The sequence below is a fragment of the Mesoplodon densirostris genome, chromosome 3 (genome assembly GCF_025265405.1).
Source record: "Mesoplodon densirostris isolate mMesDen1 chromosome 3, mMesDen1 primary haplotype, whole genome shotgun sequence".
Taxonomy (NCBI): Eukaryota; Metazoa; Chordata; class Mammalia; order Artiodactyla; family Ziphiidae; genus Mesoplodon; species Mesoplodon densirostris.
Window position 1 is genome coordinate 97,086,950 of NC_082663.1, and position 19,454 is coordinate 97,106,403.

The 19,454-nt window shown below is 41.2% G+C and overlaps 1 protein-coding gene across 1 annotated transcript in view; it reads left to right on the forward strand.

The window, feature by feature from the left end:
- The first annotated feature begins 15,934 nt into the window (after positions 1–15,934).
- The window catches only part of ARL14EPL (ADP ribosylation factor like GTPase 14 effector protein like), a 34,061-nt gene continuing 30,541 nt past the window's right edge, over positions 15,935–19,454 (forward strand). Inside the window, exon 1 of the mRNA XM_060091860.1 lies at positions 15,935–16,022. The gene's annotated coding sequence lies outside the window, so the exon portion shown is untranslated. The remainder of the gene's footprint in view (positions 16,023–19,454) is intronic.

Sequence of the window (19,454 nt, forward strand, 5' to 3'; positions counted from 1 at the left end):
AGTTATACATATACATATGTTCCCATATCCCCTCCCTTTTGCATCTCCCTCCCACCCTCCCTATCCCACCCCTCCAGGCGGTCACAAAGCACCGAGCTGATCTCCCTGTGCTATGAGGCTGCTTCCCACTAGCTATCTACCTTACGTTTGGTAGTGTATATATGTCCATGCCGCTCTTTCACTTTGTCACAGCTTACCCTTCCCACTCCCCATATCCTCAAGTCCATTCTCTAGTAGGTCTGTGTCTTTATTACTGTCTTACCCCTATGTTCTTCATGACATTTTTTTTTCTTAAATTCCATATATATGTGTCAGCATACAGTATTTCTCTTTCTCTTTCTGACTTACTTCACTCTGTATGACAGACTCTAGGTCCATCCACCTCATTACAAATAGCTCAATTTCATTTCTTTTTATGGCTGAGTAATATTCCATTGTATATATGTGCCACATCTTCTTTACCCATTCATCTGATGATGGACACTTAGGTTGATTCCATCTCCGGGCTATTGTAAATAGGGCAGCTATGAACATTGTGGTACATGACTCTTTTTGAATTATGGTTTTCTCAGGGTATATGCCCAGTAGTGGGATTGCTGGGTCATATGGTAGTTCTATTTGTAGTTTTTTAAGGAACCTCCATACCGTTCTCCATAGTGGCTGTAGCAATTTACATTCCCACCAGCAGTGCAAGAGTGTTCCTTTTTTTCCACACCCTCTCCAGCATTTACTGTTTCTAGATTTTTTGATGATGGCCATTCTGACTGGTGTGAGATGATATCTCATTGTAGTTTTGATTTGCATTTCTCTGATGAGCAAAGATGTTGAGCATCCTTTCATGTGTTTGTTGGCAGTCTGTATATCTTCTGTGGAGAAATGTCTACTTAGGTCTTCTGCCCATTTTTGGATTGGGTTGTTTGTTTTTTTGTTATTGAGCTGCATGAGCTGCTTATAAATTTTGGAGATTAATCCTTTGTCAGTTGCTTCATTTAAAAATATTTTCTCCCATTCTGAGGGTTGTCTTTTGGTCTTGTTTATGGTTTCCTTTGCTGTGCAAAAGCTTTTAAGTTTCATTAGGTCCCATGTGTTTATTTTTGTCTTTATTTCCATTTCTCTAGGAGGTGGGTCAAAAAGGATCTTGCTGAGATTTATGTCATAGAGTGTTCTGCCTATGTTTTCCTCTAAGAGTTTGATAGTGTCTGGCCTTACATTTAGGTCTTTAATCCATTTTGATCTTATTTTTGTGTATGATGTTAGGGAGTGATCTAATCTCATACTTTTACATGTCCCTATCCAGTTTTCCCAGCACCACTTATTGAAGAGACTGTCCTTTCTCCACTGTACATTCCTGCCTCCTTTATCAAAGATAAGGTGACCATATGTCCATGGGTTTATCTCTGGGCTTTCTATCCTGTTCCATTGATCTATCTTTCTGTTTTTGTGCCAGTACCATACTGTCTTATTACTGTAGCTTTGTAGTATAGTCTGAAGTCAGGGAGCCTGATTCCTCCAGCTCCATTTTTCGTTCTCAAGATTGCTTTGGCTATTCGGGGTCTTTTGTGTTTCCATACAAATTGTGAAATTTTTTGCTCCAGTTCTGTGAAAAATGCCAGTGGTAGTTTGATAGGGATTGCATTGAATCTGTAGATTGCTTTGGGTAGTAGAGTCATTTTCACAATGTTGATTCTTCCAATCCAAGAACATGGTACATCTCTCCATCTATTTGTATCATCTTTAATTTCTTTCATCAGTGTCTTATAATTTTCTACATACAGGTCTTTTGTCTCCTTAGGTAGGTTTATTCCTAGATATTTTATTATTTTTGTTGCAATGGTAAATGGGAGTGTTTCCTTGATTTCACTTTCAGATTTTTCATCATTAGTATATAGGAATGCCAGAGATTTCTGTGCATTAATTTTGTATCCTGAAACTTTACCAAATTCATTGAGTAGCTCTAGTAGTTTTCTGGTAGCATCTTTAGGATTCTCTATGTATAGTATCATGTCATCTGCAAACAGTGACAGCTTTACTTCTTCTTTTCCCATTTGGATTCCTTTTATTTCCTTTTCTTCTCTGATTGCTGTGGCTAAAACTTCCAAAACTAGGTTGAATAAGAGTGGTGAGAGTGGGCAACCTTGTCTTGTTCCTGATCTTAGTGGAAATGGTTTCAGTTTTTCACCATTGAGGACGATGCTGGCTGTGGGTTTGTCATATATGACCTTTATTATGTTGAGGAAAGATCCCTCTATGCCTACTTTCTGCAGGGTTTTTATCATAAATGGGTGTTGAATTTTGTCGAAAGCTTTCTCTGCATCTATTGAGATGATCATATGGTTTTTCTCCTTCAACTTGTTAATATGGTGTATCACATTGATTGATTTGCGTATATTGAAGAATCCTTGCATTCCTGGAATAAACCCCACTTGATCATGGTGTATGATCCTTTTAATGTGCTGTTGGATTCTGTTTGCTAGTATTTTGTTGAGGATTTTTGCATCTATGTTCATCAGTGATATTGGCCTGTAGTTTTCTTTCTTTGTGACATCCTTGTCTGGTTTTGGTATCAAGGTGATGGTGGCCTCGTAGAATGAGTTTGGGAGTGTTCCTTCCTCTGAAATTGTTTGGAAGAGTTTGAGAAGGATAGGTGTTAGCTCTTCTCTAAATGTTTCATAGAATTCGCCTGTGAAGCCATCTGGTCCTGGGCTTTTGTTTGATGGAAGATTTTTAATCACACTTTCAATTTCAGTGCTTGTGATTGGTCTATTCATATTTTCTATTTCTTCCTGAGTCAGTCTTGGCAGCTTGTGCATTTCTAAGAATTTGTCCATTTCTTCCAGGTTGTCCATTTTATTGGCATAGAGTTGCTTGTAGTAATCTCTCATGATCTTTTGTATTTCTGCAGTGTCAGTGGTTACTTCTCCTTTTTCATTTCTAATTCTATTGATTTGAGTCTTCTCCCTTCTTTTCTTGATGAGTCTGGCTAATGGTTTGTCAATTTTGTTTATCTTCTCAAAGAACCAGCTTTTAGTTTGGTTGATCTTTGCTATCGTTTCCTTCATTTTTTTCATTTATTTCTGATCTGATCTTTATGATTTCTTTCCTTCTGCTAGCTTTGGGGGTTTTTTGTTCTTCTTTCTCTAATTGCTTTAGGTGCAGGGTCAGGTTGTTTACTCGAAATGTTTCCTGTTTCTTAAGGTGGGATTGTATTGCTATAAACTTCCCTCTTAGAACTGCTTTTGCTGCATCCCATAGGTTTTGGGTCGTCGTGTCTCCATTGTCATTTGTTTCTAGGTATTTTTTAATTTCCTCTTTGATTTCTCCAGTGATCACTTCGTTATTGAGTAGTGTATTGTTTAGCCTCCATGTGTTTGTATTTTTCACAGATCTTTTCCTGTAATTGATGTCTAGTCTCATAGCATTGTGGTCGGAAAAGATACTTGATACAATTTCAATTTTCTTAAATTTACCAAGGCTTGATTTGTGACCCAAGATATGATCTATCCTGGAGAATGTTCCATGAGCACTTGAGCAAAATGTGTATTCTGTTGTTTTTGGATGGAATGTCCTATAAATATCAATTAAGTCTATCTTGTTTAATGTATCATTTAAAGCTTGTGTTTCCTTATTTATTTTCATTTTGGATGATCTGTCCATTGGTGAAAATGGGGTGTTAAAGTCCCCTACTATGATTGTTACTATCGATTTCTCCTTTTATGGCTGTTAGTATTTGCCTTATGTATTGAGGTGCTCCTATGTTGGGTGCATAAATATTTACAATTGTTATATCTTCTTCTTGGATCGATCCCTTGATCATTATGTAGTGTCCTTCTTTGTCTCTTCTAGTAGTCTTTATTTTAAAGTCTATTTTGTCTGATATGAGAATTGCTACTCCAGCTTTCTTTTGGTTTCCATTTGCATGGAATATCTTTTTCCATCCCCTTACTTTCAGTCTGTATGTGTCTCTAGGTCTGAAGTGGGTCTCTTGTAGACAGCATATATATGGGTCTTGTTTTTGTATCCATTCAGCCAATCTGTGTCTTTTGGTGGGAGCATTTAGTCCATTTACATTTAAGGTAATTATCGATATGTATGTTCCTATTCCCATTTTCTTAATTGTTTTGGGTTCGTTATTGTAGGTCTTTTCCTTCTGTTGTGTTTCTTGCCTAGAGAAGTTCCTTTAGCATTTGTTGTAAAGCTGGTTTGGTGGTGCTGAACTCTCTCAGCTTTTGCTTGTCTGTAAACGTTTTAATTTCTCCATCAAATCTGAATGAGATCCTTGCTGGGTAGAGTAATCTTGGTTGCAGGTTTTTCTCCTTCATCACTTTAATTATGTCCTGCCACTCCCTTCTGGCTTGTAGAGTTTCTGCTGAGAGATCAGCTGTTATCCTGATGGGGATTCCTTTGTGTGTTATTTGTTGTTTTTCCCTTGCTGCTTTTAATATGATTTCTTTGTGTTTAATTTTTGACAGTTTGATTAATATGTGTCTTGGTGTATTTCTCCTTGGATTTATTCTGTATGGGACTCTCTGTGCCTCCTGGACTTGATTAACTATTTCCTTTCCCATATTAGGGAAGTTTTCAACTATAATCTCTTCAAATATTTTCTCAGTCCCTTTCTTTTTCTCTTCTTCTTCTGGAACCCCTATAATTCGAATGTGGGTGCGTTTAATGTTGTCCCTGAGGTCTCTGAGACTGTCCTCTGTTCTTTTCATTCTTTTTTCTTTATTTTGCTCTGCAGCAGTTATTTCCACTATTTTATCTTCCACCTCACTTATCCGTTCTTCTGCCTCAGTTATTCTGCTATTGATCCCATCTAGAGTATTTTTTATTTCATGTATTGTGTTTTTAATCAATGCTTGATTCATCTTTAGTTCTTCTAGGTCCTTGTTAACTGTTTCTTGCATTTTGTCTATTCTATTTCCAAGATTTTGGATCTGGGAAAAAGAATCTTGGATCATCTTTACCATCATTATTCTGAATTCTTTTTCAGGTAGACTGCCTATTACCTCTTCATTTGTTAGATCTGGTGGGTTTTTATCTTGCTCCTTCTCCTGCTGTGTGTTTTTCTGTCTTCTCATTTTGCTTATGTTACTGTGTTTGGGGTCTCCTTTTTGCAGGCTGCAGGTTCGTAGTTCCCATTGTTTTTGGTGTCTGTCCCCAGTGGCTAAGGTTGGTTTAGTGGGTTGTGTAGGCTTCCTGGTGGAGGGGACTAGTGCCTGTGTTCTGGAGGGTGAGGCTGGATCTTGTCTTTCTGGTGGGCAGGTCCACATCTGGTGGTGTGTTTTGGGGTGTCTGCGGACTTTTTATGATTTTAGGCCACCTCTCTGCTAATGGGTGGCGTTGTGTTCCTGTCTTGCTAGTTGTTTGGCATAGGGTGTCCAGCACTGTAGCTTGCTGGTCGTTGAGTGAAGGTGGGTGCTGGTGTTGAGATGGAGATCTCTGGAAGATTTTCGCCGTTTGATATTATGTGGAGCTGGGAGGTCTCTTGTGGACCAGTGTCCTGAAGTTGGCTCTCCCACCTCAGAGGCACAGCACTGACTCCTGGCTCCTCAATTTGGGATGATTTGTTGTCCATTCATGTATTCCAGAGATGCAGGGTACATCAAGTTGATTGTGGAGCTTTAATCCGCTGCTTCTGAGGCTGCTGGGAGAGGTTTCCCTTTCTCTTCTTTGTTCTCACAGCTCCTGGGTCTCAGCTTTGGATTTGGCCCCGCCTCTGCGTGTAGGTCGCCGGAGGGCGTCTGTTCTTCGCTCAGACAGGACAGGGTTAAAGGAGCAGCCTCGTCGGGGACTCTGGCTCACTCAGGCCGGGCGGGAGGGAGGGGCTCGGAGTGCGGGGCGAGCCTGCAGCGGCAGAGGCCGGCGTGACGTTGCACCAGCCCGAGGCGCGCCGTGCGTTCTCCCTGCGAAGCCGCCCCTGGATCCCGGGACCCCGGCAGTGGCGGGCTGCACAGGCTCCTGGAAGGGCAGTGTGGGCAGTGACCTGCGCTCGCACACAGGCTTCTTGGCGGCGGCAGCAGCAGCCACAGCGTCCCACGCCCGTCACTGGGGTCCGCGCTTTCAGTCGCGACTCGCGCCCGTCTGTGGGGCCCCTTTAAGCAGCGCTCTTAATCCCCTCTCCTCGTGCACCAGGAAACCAAGAGGGAAGAAAAAGTCTCTTGCCTTTTCGGCAGCTCCAGAGTTTTCCCGGACTCCCTGCCGGCTAGCTGTGGCTCATTAGCCCCCTTCCGCCTGAGTTCTCGCCGCCAGCCCCAGTCCTCTCCCTGCGCTCTGACTGAAGCCCGAGCCTCAGCTTCCAGCGCCGCCGGGGGGAGCAGACAAGCCTCTCGGGCTGGTGCCGCTTGGCACCGATCCTCTGTGCGGGAATCTCTCCGCTTTGCCCTACCCAGGTATGTGGGGAGTTTCTTGCCTTTTGGGAGGTCTGGGGTCTTCTGCCAGCGTTCAGTAGGTGTTCTGTAGGAGTTGTTCCACGTGTAGCTGTATTTCTGGTGTATCCGTGGGGAGGACGATGATCTCCGCGTCTTACTCTTCCGCCATCTTACCCGGAAGTCCTCATGATTTTTTTAATTTGATAATTAGAAATTAAAGTTGTCCTTATAATCTTATGCTTTTTTCCTCCTCAGACCTATTCAGTAACTTTTCATTGTTGACCTTAAGTGAGAGAACAAGTGCCTTAGTCTTGAACACTCTAGATGCTTTGTAATTCAGAGCTCTGGGACCAATCTGTACAGCAATTTATTCTGAAGAATGAATGAAGAAGCAAAATGAGCTTTAAAAAGGATTTCTACTTGATTACTTTTCTTGTTTACTCCAGTGAATGCTTTTTTTCCATCCAAACTCTAGCAGATTAATATGTCCAATCCCAAGCCTTAAGGGAGGTTTACAAGTGAATGTAATGAATGCTTCCCCAGATACAAAGAATTACGTAGCATAGTCAGAAGCATTTGAAACTACACGTATATTGCCTCCAGCTCAATCTTCTCACCAATTCAACAACATTCAGCAAATATGTTCTTCACAGCACAACTCTTATGTAAGAGTTATTTGGACTCTTCCTCTTCCCTTCCTTTTTTTTTTTTTTTTTTTCTTTTTGCGGTATGCGGGCCTCTCACTGTTGTGGCCTCTCCCGTTGCGGAGCACAGGCTCCAGATGCGCAGGCCCAGCAGCCATGGCTCACGGGCCCAGCCGCTCCGCGGCATATGGGATCCTCCCAGACCGGGGCACGAACCCGTATCCCCTGCATCAGCAGGCGGACTCTCAACCACTGCGCCACCAGGGAGGCCCTTCCCTTCCTTTTATAAACAGGTCAGTCCTAAAGGTGAGGCAGAGCAAGGTAAGCGTCTACACCAGTGGGAGCTGAGGGGCAGCTGAGGAGGCCCAGGACCTGGAACGAGGTGTAAGAGCTTGAGTGGGTGAAGAGGGAGTCCACACACCAGGGAGCAGCTTGGCACAGGATGTCAGAGCCCAGGAAGGGTGAGTAGAGTGGCCCTACAGTGCAAGGAGGGAGCTTATGACATGGACAGTCAGAGCCCAAACAGGGTGAGAATGGGCAGTCCCATAGTGGGGTGGAGAGGAGGCTCAGACTGGATGAGGGTTCAACATAAGGTATCAGAGCCTGAGGCAGGAGAGGACGACATCCACATAGGGTGGGGGAGAGGCAGAGATGGGAGCTTGGTTACCACAGAGGGTATGGTTCAAATAAGAAAATTTACAAATGATAATAAGATTCAGGTTTCTCACTGCTGGAGAAGGGAGTTACAGATATTCAAAAAGAAAAACTAGAATGAACCCTTTTTTGTTGGATTGGAATTAGAGGTATTGATGTTAGCAGTTCTCACTGTTCTCAATACATGGATAGATTTATACATATAGATGTAAATGTGTGTTTGTAAACATATCTTGCACTTTCTCTCTAGATATATATAGACATAGATGCAAACACAAATATAGATATAGATATAGATATAGATATATACTTTAACTTTCTAACTGAGAAGGCCTGGGAGCAACAACACCTCAATGACAATGAACACATCCAGTGCCCATATCTTGGCTTCTAAATGCCATGCTCTGCTAAAAGAACCAGGGCTTCTTGGGGAAATGGCTGATTTCAGGGATGGGGCAGGAAAGGGACAATTTGAGATAGAACATCTCTTTGTACTAAAAGATAAGGAAGTACTCAAATAATGATGGGTACATATCAAAGGGTACAAAAGCCAACCACAAAAGTAGCAGGATACTAAGTAAGACAGGTCAAAGGCTTCCTCTCTCTTTACTTCCCCTCACAAGTAATGCCAAGAAGAATAAAATGAAAATATCACCTTCTCTGCTTTCAGGCTTCTGCTGAAAGTGGGCTAGTTTGATGACTTGAAGACTCTTGGACCCTGGATGTTGATAGATACATATCAGAGGAGTAAATGTGTACTAAGCATGGAGTTTGCAAAAGTTTCTTTTTATTTATCCTCTTGCAGTGATCACCCTATCATTTACAATGGCCCCTCAATCTTAGCATATCTTACCTGGGATCAACACAGTCTATTAGTCCCATCAGTTTCTATGAACCAGAACAGTCCTTAGTGAGGCCAGGGGTCTCAGGTCTCATTTTAGGAGATTGTCCTAAAAATGCTCCATAATAGAGAGTAAGTATGATTTCTTTCAGAAATGATTACCACAATAAGATTAGTGAACATCCATGGTGTCCCATAGATACAAAATTAAAGAAATAGAAAAAAAAATTTTTTTCTTGTGATGAGAACTCTAAGGATTTACTCTCTTAATAACTTTCATATATAATACACAGCAGTATTAATTATATTTATCGTGTTGTACATTACATCCCTAGTATTTATTAGCTTGTCTCTGGAAGTTTATATCTTCTGACTACCTTCATGTAACCCCCCCATCCCATCCCCCCACCCCACACCTTTGGTAATCACAAAGCTGATCTCTTTACATGGGTTTGTTTGTTTGTTTGTTTTTGAAGTATAATTGACTTACAACACTATGAGAGTTCCTGGTGCAGAACACAGTGATTCAGTATTTCTGTGCATTACAAAATGGTCACTACAATAAGTCTAGTTACCATCCGTCACCATACAAAGATATTACAAAATTACTGACTATATTCCCCATGCTGTACATTTCATACCTGTGACATTTATTTTGTAGCTGGTAGTTTGGACCTCTTAATCTCCCTTACCTATTATTCTCCTCTCCAGAATTCCCTCACCTCTGGCAACCACCTATTTTGTTCTCTGTATCTATGACTCTGTTTCTGATGTTTGTTCATTTGTCTTGTTTTTTAGATTCCCCATATAAATGAAATCATACCATATTTGTCTTTCTCTGTCTGACTTAGTTCACTTAGCATAATATTCTCTAGGTCCATCCATGTTGTTGCAAAATGCAAGATTTAATTTTTTGTGTCTGAGTAATATTCCATTGTATTTATCCATATAATATTCTTTATCCATTCATCCAATAATGGGCACTTAGGTTGCTTCCATATCTTAGCTATTGTAAATAATGCTGTAATAAACATAGGGGTGCATATATCTTTTCTAATTAGTGTTTTCATTTTCTTTGGATATATACCTGAAAGTGGAATTCCTCAGTCATATGGTGCACAAGAGTTCCCTTGTTTCCTTTTCTCCAGATCCTTACCAGCCATTGTTATTTGTTGTCTTTTTGGTAATAGCCATTCTGACAGGTGTGAGGTGGTATCTCGTTGTGCTTTTTTTTTTTTTTGCGGTACATGGGCCTCTCACTGTTGTGGCCTCTCCCATTGCGGAGCACAGGCTCTGGATGCACAGGCTCAGCGGCCATGGCTCACAGGCCCAGCCGCCCCGCAGCACTTGGGATCTTCCCGGACCGGGGCACGAACCCGTGCCCCCTGCATCGGCAGGCGGACTCCCAACCACCACGCCACCAGGGAAGCCCCTCTCGTTGTGCTTCTGATTTGCATTTTCCTGATGACTGGTGATGCTGAATATTTTCATGTGCCTGTTGGTCATCTGTATGTCTTCTCTGGAAAAAATGTCTATTCAGGTCCTCTGCCTGCTTTTTAAATGGGTTTTTTGGGGTTTTTTGATGTCGAGTTTTATGAATTCTTTATATTATCCCCTTATCAGATCTATTATTTGCAAATATCTTCTCCCATTCAGTAGGAGGCCTTTTCCTTTTGTTGATAGTTTCCTTCACTGTGCAAAAGCTTTTTAGTTTGATGCGGTCTTATTTGTTTATTTTTTATCTTGTTTCCCTTACCTGAGGAGACAGATCCAAAAAAACATTGCTAAGACTGATGTCAAGAGTGTACTGCCAACTTTTCTTCTAGGAGTTTTATGGTTTCAGGTCTTAGTTTAATTTTTTAATCTATTTTGAGTTTATTTTTGTATATGGTATGAGAAAGTAGTCCAGTTTGATTCTTTTACATGTAGCTGTCCAGTTTTACCAACACAACTTATTTAAGAAGCTGCTGTTCCCCCATTGTATAGTTTTGCCTCCTTTGTCATAGATTAATTGCCCGTATAAGTGCGGGCTCATTTCTGGGCTCTCTATTCTGTTCCATTGAGCTATGTGTCTGTTTTTGTGCCAATATCCTACTGTTTCAATTACTGTAGGTTTGTAGTATAGTCTGAAGTCAGAGAGTGTGATACCTCCAGCATTGTTCTTCTTTTTCAAGATTGTTTTGGCTCTTCAGGGTCTTTTGTGTTTCCATTCAAATTTTAGAATTATCTGTTATAGTTCTGTGAAAAATGTCCTTGGTATTTTGATAGGAATTGCATTGAATTTGTAGATTTCCTCGGGTAGTATGGTCATTTTAACAATATTAATTTTCCAATCCAAGAACAAAGTATACTTTCCATTTGTTTGTGTCATCTTCAATTTCTTTAATCAATGTCTTATAGTTTTCCGAATATAGGTCTTTAACCGCCTTAGTTAGATTTATTTCCAGGTATTTTATTATCATTGATACAATTATAAATGGGATTTTTTTTTAAATTTCTCTTTCTGGGGCTTCCTTGGTGGTGCAGTGGTTGGGAGTCCGCCTGCCGATGCAGGGGACACGGGTTTGTGCCCCAGTCCGGGAAGGTCCCACATGCCACAGAGCGGCTGGGCCCGTGAGCCATGGCTGCTGAGCCTGCGCGTCCGGAGGCTGTGCTCTGCAACGGGAGAGGCCACGGCAGTGAGAGGCCCGCGTACCACAAAAAAAAAAAAAAAAAAAAAATTCTCTTTCTGGTAGTTCACTGTTAGTGTATAGAAACACAACAGATTTCTGTATATTAATTTTGTGTCCTGCAATTTAACTGAATTCATATATGAGTTCTAGTAGTCTTTTGGTGGTGTCTTGTAGCATTTTCTATATGTAGTATCATGTCATTTGCAAACAGTGCCAGTTTTACTTCTTCCTAATTGCAGTGGTCAGGACTTCCAATACTATGTTAAATACAAGTGGCAAGAATCTTGTTCCTGATCTTAGAGGAAATGCGTTCAGCTTTTCACCATTGAATGGGATATTATCTGTGGGCTTGTCATATATGGTCTTTATTATGTTGAGGGCTGTTTCCTGTATACCCGCTTTGTTAACTGTTTTTATCATAAGTGGATGTTAAATTTTGTCAAAAGTGTTCTACATTTATTGAGATGATTGTAGGATTTTTATTCTTCAATTTATCAATGTGGTGTATTACATTTATTGATTTGCAGATACTGAAACTTTCTTCCATCACTGGGATAAATCCTACCTGATCATGATGTATAATACTTTAAATGTATTACTGGATTTGGTTTGCTAATATTTTGTTGAGGGTTTTTGCTTCTGTGTTCATCAGTGATATTTGCCTGTAATTTTCTTTTTTTGTGATATCTTTGACTGATTTTGCTATCAGGGTGATGCTGGCCTTGTAGAATGAGTTTGGGAGCATTGTTACCTCTGCAATTTTTTGGAAGAATTTGAAAAGGTTAGGTGTTAACTTTTCTTTAAATGTTTCATAGAATTCACCTGTGAAGCCATCTGGCTTTTGTTTGTTGGGAGTTTTTGAATTACTGATTCAATTTCCCTACTGGTAATTGGTCTATTCATATTTGGTATTTCTTCCTGATTCAGTCTTGGATTCAGTACATTTCTAAGAATTTGTCCATTTCTTCTAGGTTGTCCATTTTATTGGAGTATAATTGTTTGTAGTAATCTCTTATGATCCTTTGTATTTCTGTGGTATTGGTTGTAACGTCTCCTTTTTTATTTGATTTTATCAATTTAGGTCCTCTCCCTTTTTTTCTTGATGAGTCTAGTTAAAGGTTTATCAATTACATTTATCTTTTCAATGAATCAGCTTTAGTTTCATTGATCTTTTCTATTTTTTGTCTCTATTTAATGTATTTCTGCTCTGATCTTTATTACTTCTTTCCTTCTCTAACTTTGGGTTTGTTTGTTCTTTTTCTAGTTCCTTTAGTTGTAAGGTTAAGTTGTATATCTGAGTCTTTTTTTGTCTCCTGAGGTAAGCTTGTATCACTATAAACTTTCCTCTTAGAACTGCTTTTGCTGCATGCCATAGATTTTGAATCATTATGCTTTGTCTTCATTTGTCTCCAGGTATTTTTTATTTTCTCTTTGATTTCTTCAATGACCCATTGGTTGTTTAGTAGCATATAGTTTAGCCTCCATGTGTTTGTGTCTTTGCAGTTTTTTTCTTGTAGTTGATTTCTAGTCTCACAGCTTTGTAGAAAGCATAGAAAAGATGCTTGCTACTATTTCAATTTTTAAAAATTTACTCAGACTTGTTTTGTGGCCTAGCATGTGAGCTATCCTAAAGGATGTTCCATGTGCACTTGAAAAGAATATGTATTCTGCTCCTTTTGGATGAAATGTTCTATATCCATATATTAAGTCTATCTGGTCTAATGTGTCATTTAAGGCCAGTGTTTCCTTATTGATTTTCTATCTGGATGATCTGTCCAATGATGTAAATGGTCTGTTACAGTTTCTTATTATTGTTGTGTTACTGTCAACTTCTCCTTTTATGTCTATTAATATTTGCTTTATGTATTTAGGTGCTTCTATGTTGGGTGCATATATATTTATAATTGCTATATCTTCTTCTTGGATTGATCACTTATCATTATGTAATGTCCTTCTTTGTCTTTTATTACAGTCTTTGCTTTAAAGTCAATTTTATCTAATATAAGTATTACTACTCTGCCTCTCTTGTTATTTCCATTTGCATTGAGTACCTTTTTCCATCCCCTCCCTTTCAGTCTCTGTGTGTCTTTAGATCTAAAGTGAATCTCTTGTATACAGCATATAGATAGGTCTTGGCTTTGTATCCATTCAGTGACTTTGTGCCTTTTGATTGGAGCATTTAGTCCATTTACATTTAAAGTAATTATTGATAGGTACATACTTATTGCCATTTTGTTCATTGTTTGGGGGTTGTTTTGTGGTTCTTTTTTGTTCCTTTTTTCTTCTTTTGCTCTATTCCCTTGTGATTTGATGACTATCTTTAGTGTTATGCTTAAATTCCTTTCTCTTTTGTATGTGTTTATCTATTACAGGTTTTTGGTTTGTGATTACCATGAAGTTTGCATATAGCAATTCATATAAATATGTGATTATTTTAAGTTGCTGATCTCTTAAATTGGAACCCATTTTAACAACCTTGCACTCCCCGTCCCTCTCACGGGATATGATGTTTTTGACATCATATTTTATATTTTTTTGTTTTGTGTATCCCTTAACTACTTACTGTGGATATAGATGATTTTACTACCTTGTCTTAACCTTCCTACTAGCTTCTTAAGTGGTTGATCTCCTACATTTACTATATATTTGCCTTTTCCAGTGAGATTTTTCCTTTTGTAATTTTCATATTTCTAGTTGTGGCCTTTTCTGCTTAGAGAAGTCCCTTTAACATTTCTTGTAAAGCTGGTTCCATGGTGCTGTCTCTTAGCTTTTGCTTGTCTGGTAAACTTTTGAGCTCTCCTTCAAATCTGAATGCTAGCATTGCTGGGTAGAGTATTTTTGGTTATAGGTCTTTTTCTTTCATCACTTTAACTCTATCATGACACTCCCTTCTGGTCTGCAGAGTTTCTGCTGAAAAGTCAGCTGGTAGACTTATGGGAATTCCCTCGTATGTAACTTAGTGCCTTTCTCTTGCTGCTTTAAATTTTCTTTATCTTTAATTTTTTCCATTTTAATTACATGTCTTGGTTTGGTCCTTTTTGGTTTGATCCTGTTTGGGACTCCTTGTACTTCTGGGACCTGGGTGTCTGTGTCTGTTTCCTTCTTTAGGTTCAGGAAGTATTCAGCTATTGTCTTCAAATATGTTCTCTGCCCCTCTCTCTCTCTCTCCTTCTGGGACCACTATAATGTGAATGTTAAGACACTTGATGTTGTCCCAGAGGTCTCCTAATGGTCCTCATTTCTTAAAATTATTTTTTCTTTTTTCTTTTCATCTTGAGTAATTTCCACTGAGTTGACTGAACCATTCCCCTTCTGTATCATCTAATATACTGTTGATTTCTTCTAATGTATTTTTTATTCCAGTAATTGTATTCTTCAGCTCTGTTTGGTTCTTTATATTTTCTAACCCTTTGTTAAACTTCTCATTGTGTTCATCCATTCTTCTCCTGAGTTCTTTGAGCATCCTTATGACTATTTGTTAAACTTCTCACTGTGTTCATCCATTCTTCTCCTGAGTTCTTTGAGCATCATTATGACTATTACCTTCAACTCCTTATTGGTTACGTTGCTTATCTCCACTTCACTTAGTTCTTCTTCTGGGGTTTTATCTTATTCCTTCGTCTGGAACACATTCCACTGTTGCTTCATTTTGCCTAATTCACTGTTTTTATTTTTATATATGTGGAAGGTTGATTATGTATTCTGATCTTGGAGAAGTGCCCTTATGTAAGAAACGTCCCATGGGGCCCAGAAGCTCACTCACCTCTGCTCACTGGAGCTGTATGCTCTAGATGTGCCCCCTATGTGGGCTGCATGGATCCTTCTGTTGTGGTGGGCTGACTACTGTGGGTGCAGTCGGTGTGGCTGCCCCCTAGTCTGGTTGGTTGCCAGGCCCTGCCTGGTGTGGAGGCTGCCAGGCACTGGTGGGTGGGGTTGGATTCTGATATGGCTGGCTACATGGCCAGGGGAGTCCCAGTGCTGGTGCCAGCTCAGTGGTGGGCAAGGCTGGGTCATGAGGCTGCTGGCTACAAAGCCTAGGGGATCCCAGGGCTAGTGCTGGCCCACTGGTGGGTGGATCCAGGTCCAAGGGTGGCTGGCTGCTGGGCCAGGGTTCCTGGAGGCAGTTCAGCCTGCTGGTGGGTGGGGCTGTGGCTGCAGAGTCTGAGGTGTTCCAGAACTGGGGTCATTCTGCTGTTGGGCAGGGCTGGGGCCCAAGACATCATGGGATGCTACCAGCCTGCTAGTGAGAGGACCAGGTCTTGACACAGCTGGCTTTGGGGCCTCAGTTGTCCCAGGGCTTGTGTATGCCTGCTTGTGTGTGGGGTCGTGGGCCCAGAAGCTCCCTGGGCTGGTTTCCACCCACTGGTGGTTGAGGTCAAGTCCCAGGGCTAATGCCAGCCTACTGGCAGATCCAGGTCCTGGGGTTTCTAGCTGTGGGGTCCCAGTGGCCCCAAAGTTGGTGTTGGCACACAGGTGGGATAGGCTAGAGCTAGTGCCAGCCCACTAATGGGTGCATTTATGTCCTGGGGTCTCTGGCTGTGGGGACCCAGGAGTCCCAGGTGTTAGTGCCAGCCCTCTGGTGGGTGGGGCTGTGTCCTGACCTGGCTGGAGTTCAGGGGGTCCTTCAGTAGGCAGCCTGCTAATCGGTGGTGCTGTGTGCCTTCCCAGCTAGCTGCTTGGCCCGGAGCGATCCAAGTCTAGTGCAGACTGGCTGGTGGGTGGGGCCTGGTCCCGTCACTAATAAGCTAAAGGGAGGATTCTGAAATGGCGTTTACTACCACCAGTGTCCTCGTGGCTGGATGAGCTCCCACAAATGTTTGCTGTCAGCGTCTGTGTCCCCAGGGTGAGTCCTAACTGCCTCCTGCTTCTCCGGGATAAGCAAGTGGGTCTGACCCAGGCTCCTTTCAAATTACTGCTTCTGCCCTGGGTCCCGGAAAGTGTGAGATTTTGTGCACGCCCTTTAAGAGTGGAGTCTCTTTCCCACGGCCTTCTGGCTCTTCCAAAAGGAAGCCCCACTGGCCTTCAAGGCCACATGTCCTGGGGGCTCATCTTCCCAGTGCAGAACCCCTGGGCCGGGAAGTCCAATGTGACGCTTGGACTCCTCACTCCTTGGGGAGAACCTCTGCAATTGTGATTATCCTCCGGTTTGTGGGTCCGCTATGAGGGTGGGGACTCTGGGCAGCTGGTGCTGATGTCTCTGAGGGGACACATTAGGCTGAGTCTAACGGATGGGGGTGGGATCCTGAGAACTGGAATCCAGCAGCCACTGTCAGGAGCAAGAATCGTTGCTGAGGTGTTGCTGGCAGAAGCAAGAAGCAAGCAGGAAGGAGCAAGCCCTTTGGCTCCTCCAGCCTTCTCTTGTCCCTCAGCGCCCCCTGTTGGCAGAGCTTTCAAAATCAAAGTGTGGTTTGTAGGGTCCCTAACATTACACGGCTGAGAATAAAAAGGTGGATTTGGAACTGACAGATAATGGCTTAATAACCTACTCAGGTCAGTATAATTATTCTGATTTTAACACATGGGGAAACAGAGGCTTAAGGCCACAGTGCTGGGAGAGGCAGAAGTCAGAATTTAAGATCGACTCGTTTACTGCCAAACCCCATTTACTTTGGGTTTTTCTTTTAACTGTCAGCTTAGGACATGGTTAATATGCTGAGAAGCCACAGGTGAACTTTTTTTTTTTTTTTTTGCGTTACGCGGGCCTCTCACTGTTGTGGCCTCTCCCGTTGCGGAGCACAGGCTCCGGACGCGCAGGCTCAGCGGCCATGGCTCACTGGCCCAGCTGCTCCACGGCATGTGGGATCTTCCCGGACCGGGGCATGAACACGTGTCCCCTGCATCGGCAGGCGGACTCTCAACCACTGCGCCACCAGGGAAGCCCAACAGGTGAACATTTTTAATCCACACACACCTACGGTAAACCAGACAGCAGGCAGCTCTTAGAAATAACAGGCAGTGCTTCATGTAGGTATGGTTGTTCAACACAAAGGAAAACTTTCTAAAAATGACTTTTTAAAGAAAGTTAAATTTGGACTTGTACTAAAAAGAAACTTTAGGTAAATGCATTTAAATAGGTTGTTGCTTCTACTTTGCAAACATTATTTAGATAGATTTTTTTTTTTTAGTTTCTGCTTTATAACAAAGTGAATCAGTCATACATATACATCTGTTCCCCCATCCCTTCCCTCTTGCGTCTCCCTCTCTCCCACCCTCCCTATCCCACCCCTCCAGGCAGTCACAAAGCACCGAGCTGATCTCCCTGTGCTATGCGGCTGCTTCCCACTATCTATCTACCTTACGTTTGGTACTGTATATATGTCCATGCCTCTCTTTCACTATGTCACAGCTTACCCTTCCCACTCCCCATATCCTCAAGTCCATTCTCAAGTAGGTCTGTGTCTTTATTCCTGTTTTACCCCTAGGTTCTTCATGACATTTTTTTTCTTAAATTCCATATATATGTGTTAGCATACGGTATTTGTCTTTCTCTTTCTGACTTACTTCACTCTGTATGACAGACTCTAGGTCTATCCTCCTCATTACAAATAGCTCAGTTTCGTTTCTTTTTATGGCTGAGTAATATTCCATTGTATATATGTGCCACATCTTCTTTATCCATTCATCCGATGATGGACACTTAGGTTGTTTCCATCTCCGGGCTATTGTGAATAGAGCTGCAATGAACATTTTGGTACATGTCTCTTTTTGAATTATGGTTTTCTCAGGGTATATGCCTAGTAGTGGGATTGCTGGGTCATATGGTAGTTCTATTTTTAGTTTTTTAAGGAACCTCCGTACTGTTCTCCATAGTGGCTGTACCAGTTCACATTCCCACCAACAGTGCAAGAGTGTTCCCTTTTCTCCACACCCTCTCCAGCATTTATTGTTTCTAGATTTCTTGATGCTGGCTATTCTGACTGGTGTGAGATGATATCTCATTGTAGTTTTGATTTGCATTTCTCTAATGATTAATGATGTTGAGCATTTTTTCATGTGTTTGTTGGCAGTCTGTATATCTTCTTTGGAGAAATGCCTATTTAAGTCTTCTGCCCATTTTTGTATTGGGTTGTTTGTTTTTTTGCTACTGAGCTGCATGAGCTGCTTATAAATTTTGGAGATTAATCCTTTGTCAGTTGCTTTATTTGCAAATATTTTCTCCCACTCTGAGGGTTGTCTTTTGGTCTTGTTTACGGTTTCCTTTGCTGTGCAAAAGCTTTGAAGTTTCATTAGGTCCCATTTGTTTATCTTTGTTTTTATTTCCATTTCTCTAGGAGGTGGGTCCAAAAGGATCTTGCTGTGATTTATGTCCTAGAGTGTTCTGCCTATGTTTTCCTCTAAGAGTTTGATAGTTTCTGGCCTTACATTTAGGTCTTTAATCCATTTTGAGCTTATTTTTGTGTATGGTGTTAGGGAATGATCTAATCTCATAGTTTTACATGTCCCTGTCCAGTTTTCCCAGCACCACTTATTGAAGAGGCTGTCCTTTCTCCACTGTACATTCCTGCCTCCTTTATCAAAGATAAGTTGACCATATGTGCGTGGGTTTATCTCTGGGCTTTCTATCCTGTTCCATTGATCTATCTTTCTGTTTTTGTGCCAGTACCACACTGTCTTGATGACTGTAGCTTTGTAGTATAGTCTGAAGTCAGGGAGCCTGATTCCTCCAGCTCCGTTTTTCGTTCTCAAGATTGCTTTGGCTATTCGGGGTCTTTTGTTTCTCCAAACAAATTTTGAAATTTTTTGTTCTAGTTCTGTGAAAAATGCCAGTGGTAGTTTGATAGGGATTGCATTGAATCTGTAGATTGCTTTGGGTAGTAGAGTCATTTTCACAATATTGATTTCCAATCCAGGAGCATGGTATATCTCTCCATCTATTTGTATCATCTTTAATTTCTTTCATCAGTGTCTTATAATTTTCTGCATACAGGTCTTTTGTCTCCTTAGGTAGGTTTATTCCTAGATATTTTATTCTTTTTGTTGCAATGGTAAATGGGAGTGTTTCCTTGATTTCACTTTCAGATTTTTCATCATTAGTGTACAGGAATGCCAGAGATTTCTGTGCATTAATTTTGTATCCTGCAACTTTACCAAATTCATTGATTAGCTCTAGTAGTTTTCTGGTAGCATCTTTAGGATTCTCTATGTATAGTATCATGTCATCTGCAAACAGTGACAGCTTTACTTCTTCTTTTCCAATTTGGATTCCTTTTATTTCCTTTTCTTCTCTGATTGCTGTGGCTAAAACTTCCAAAACTAGGTTGAATAAGAGTGGTGA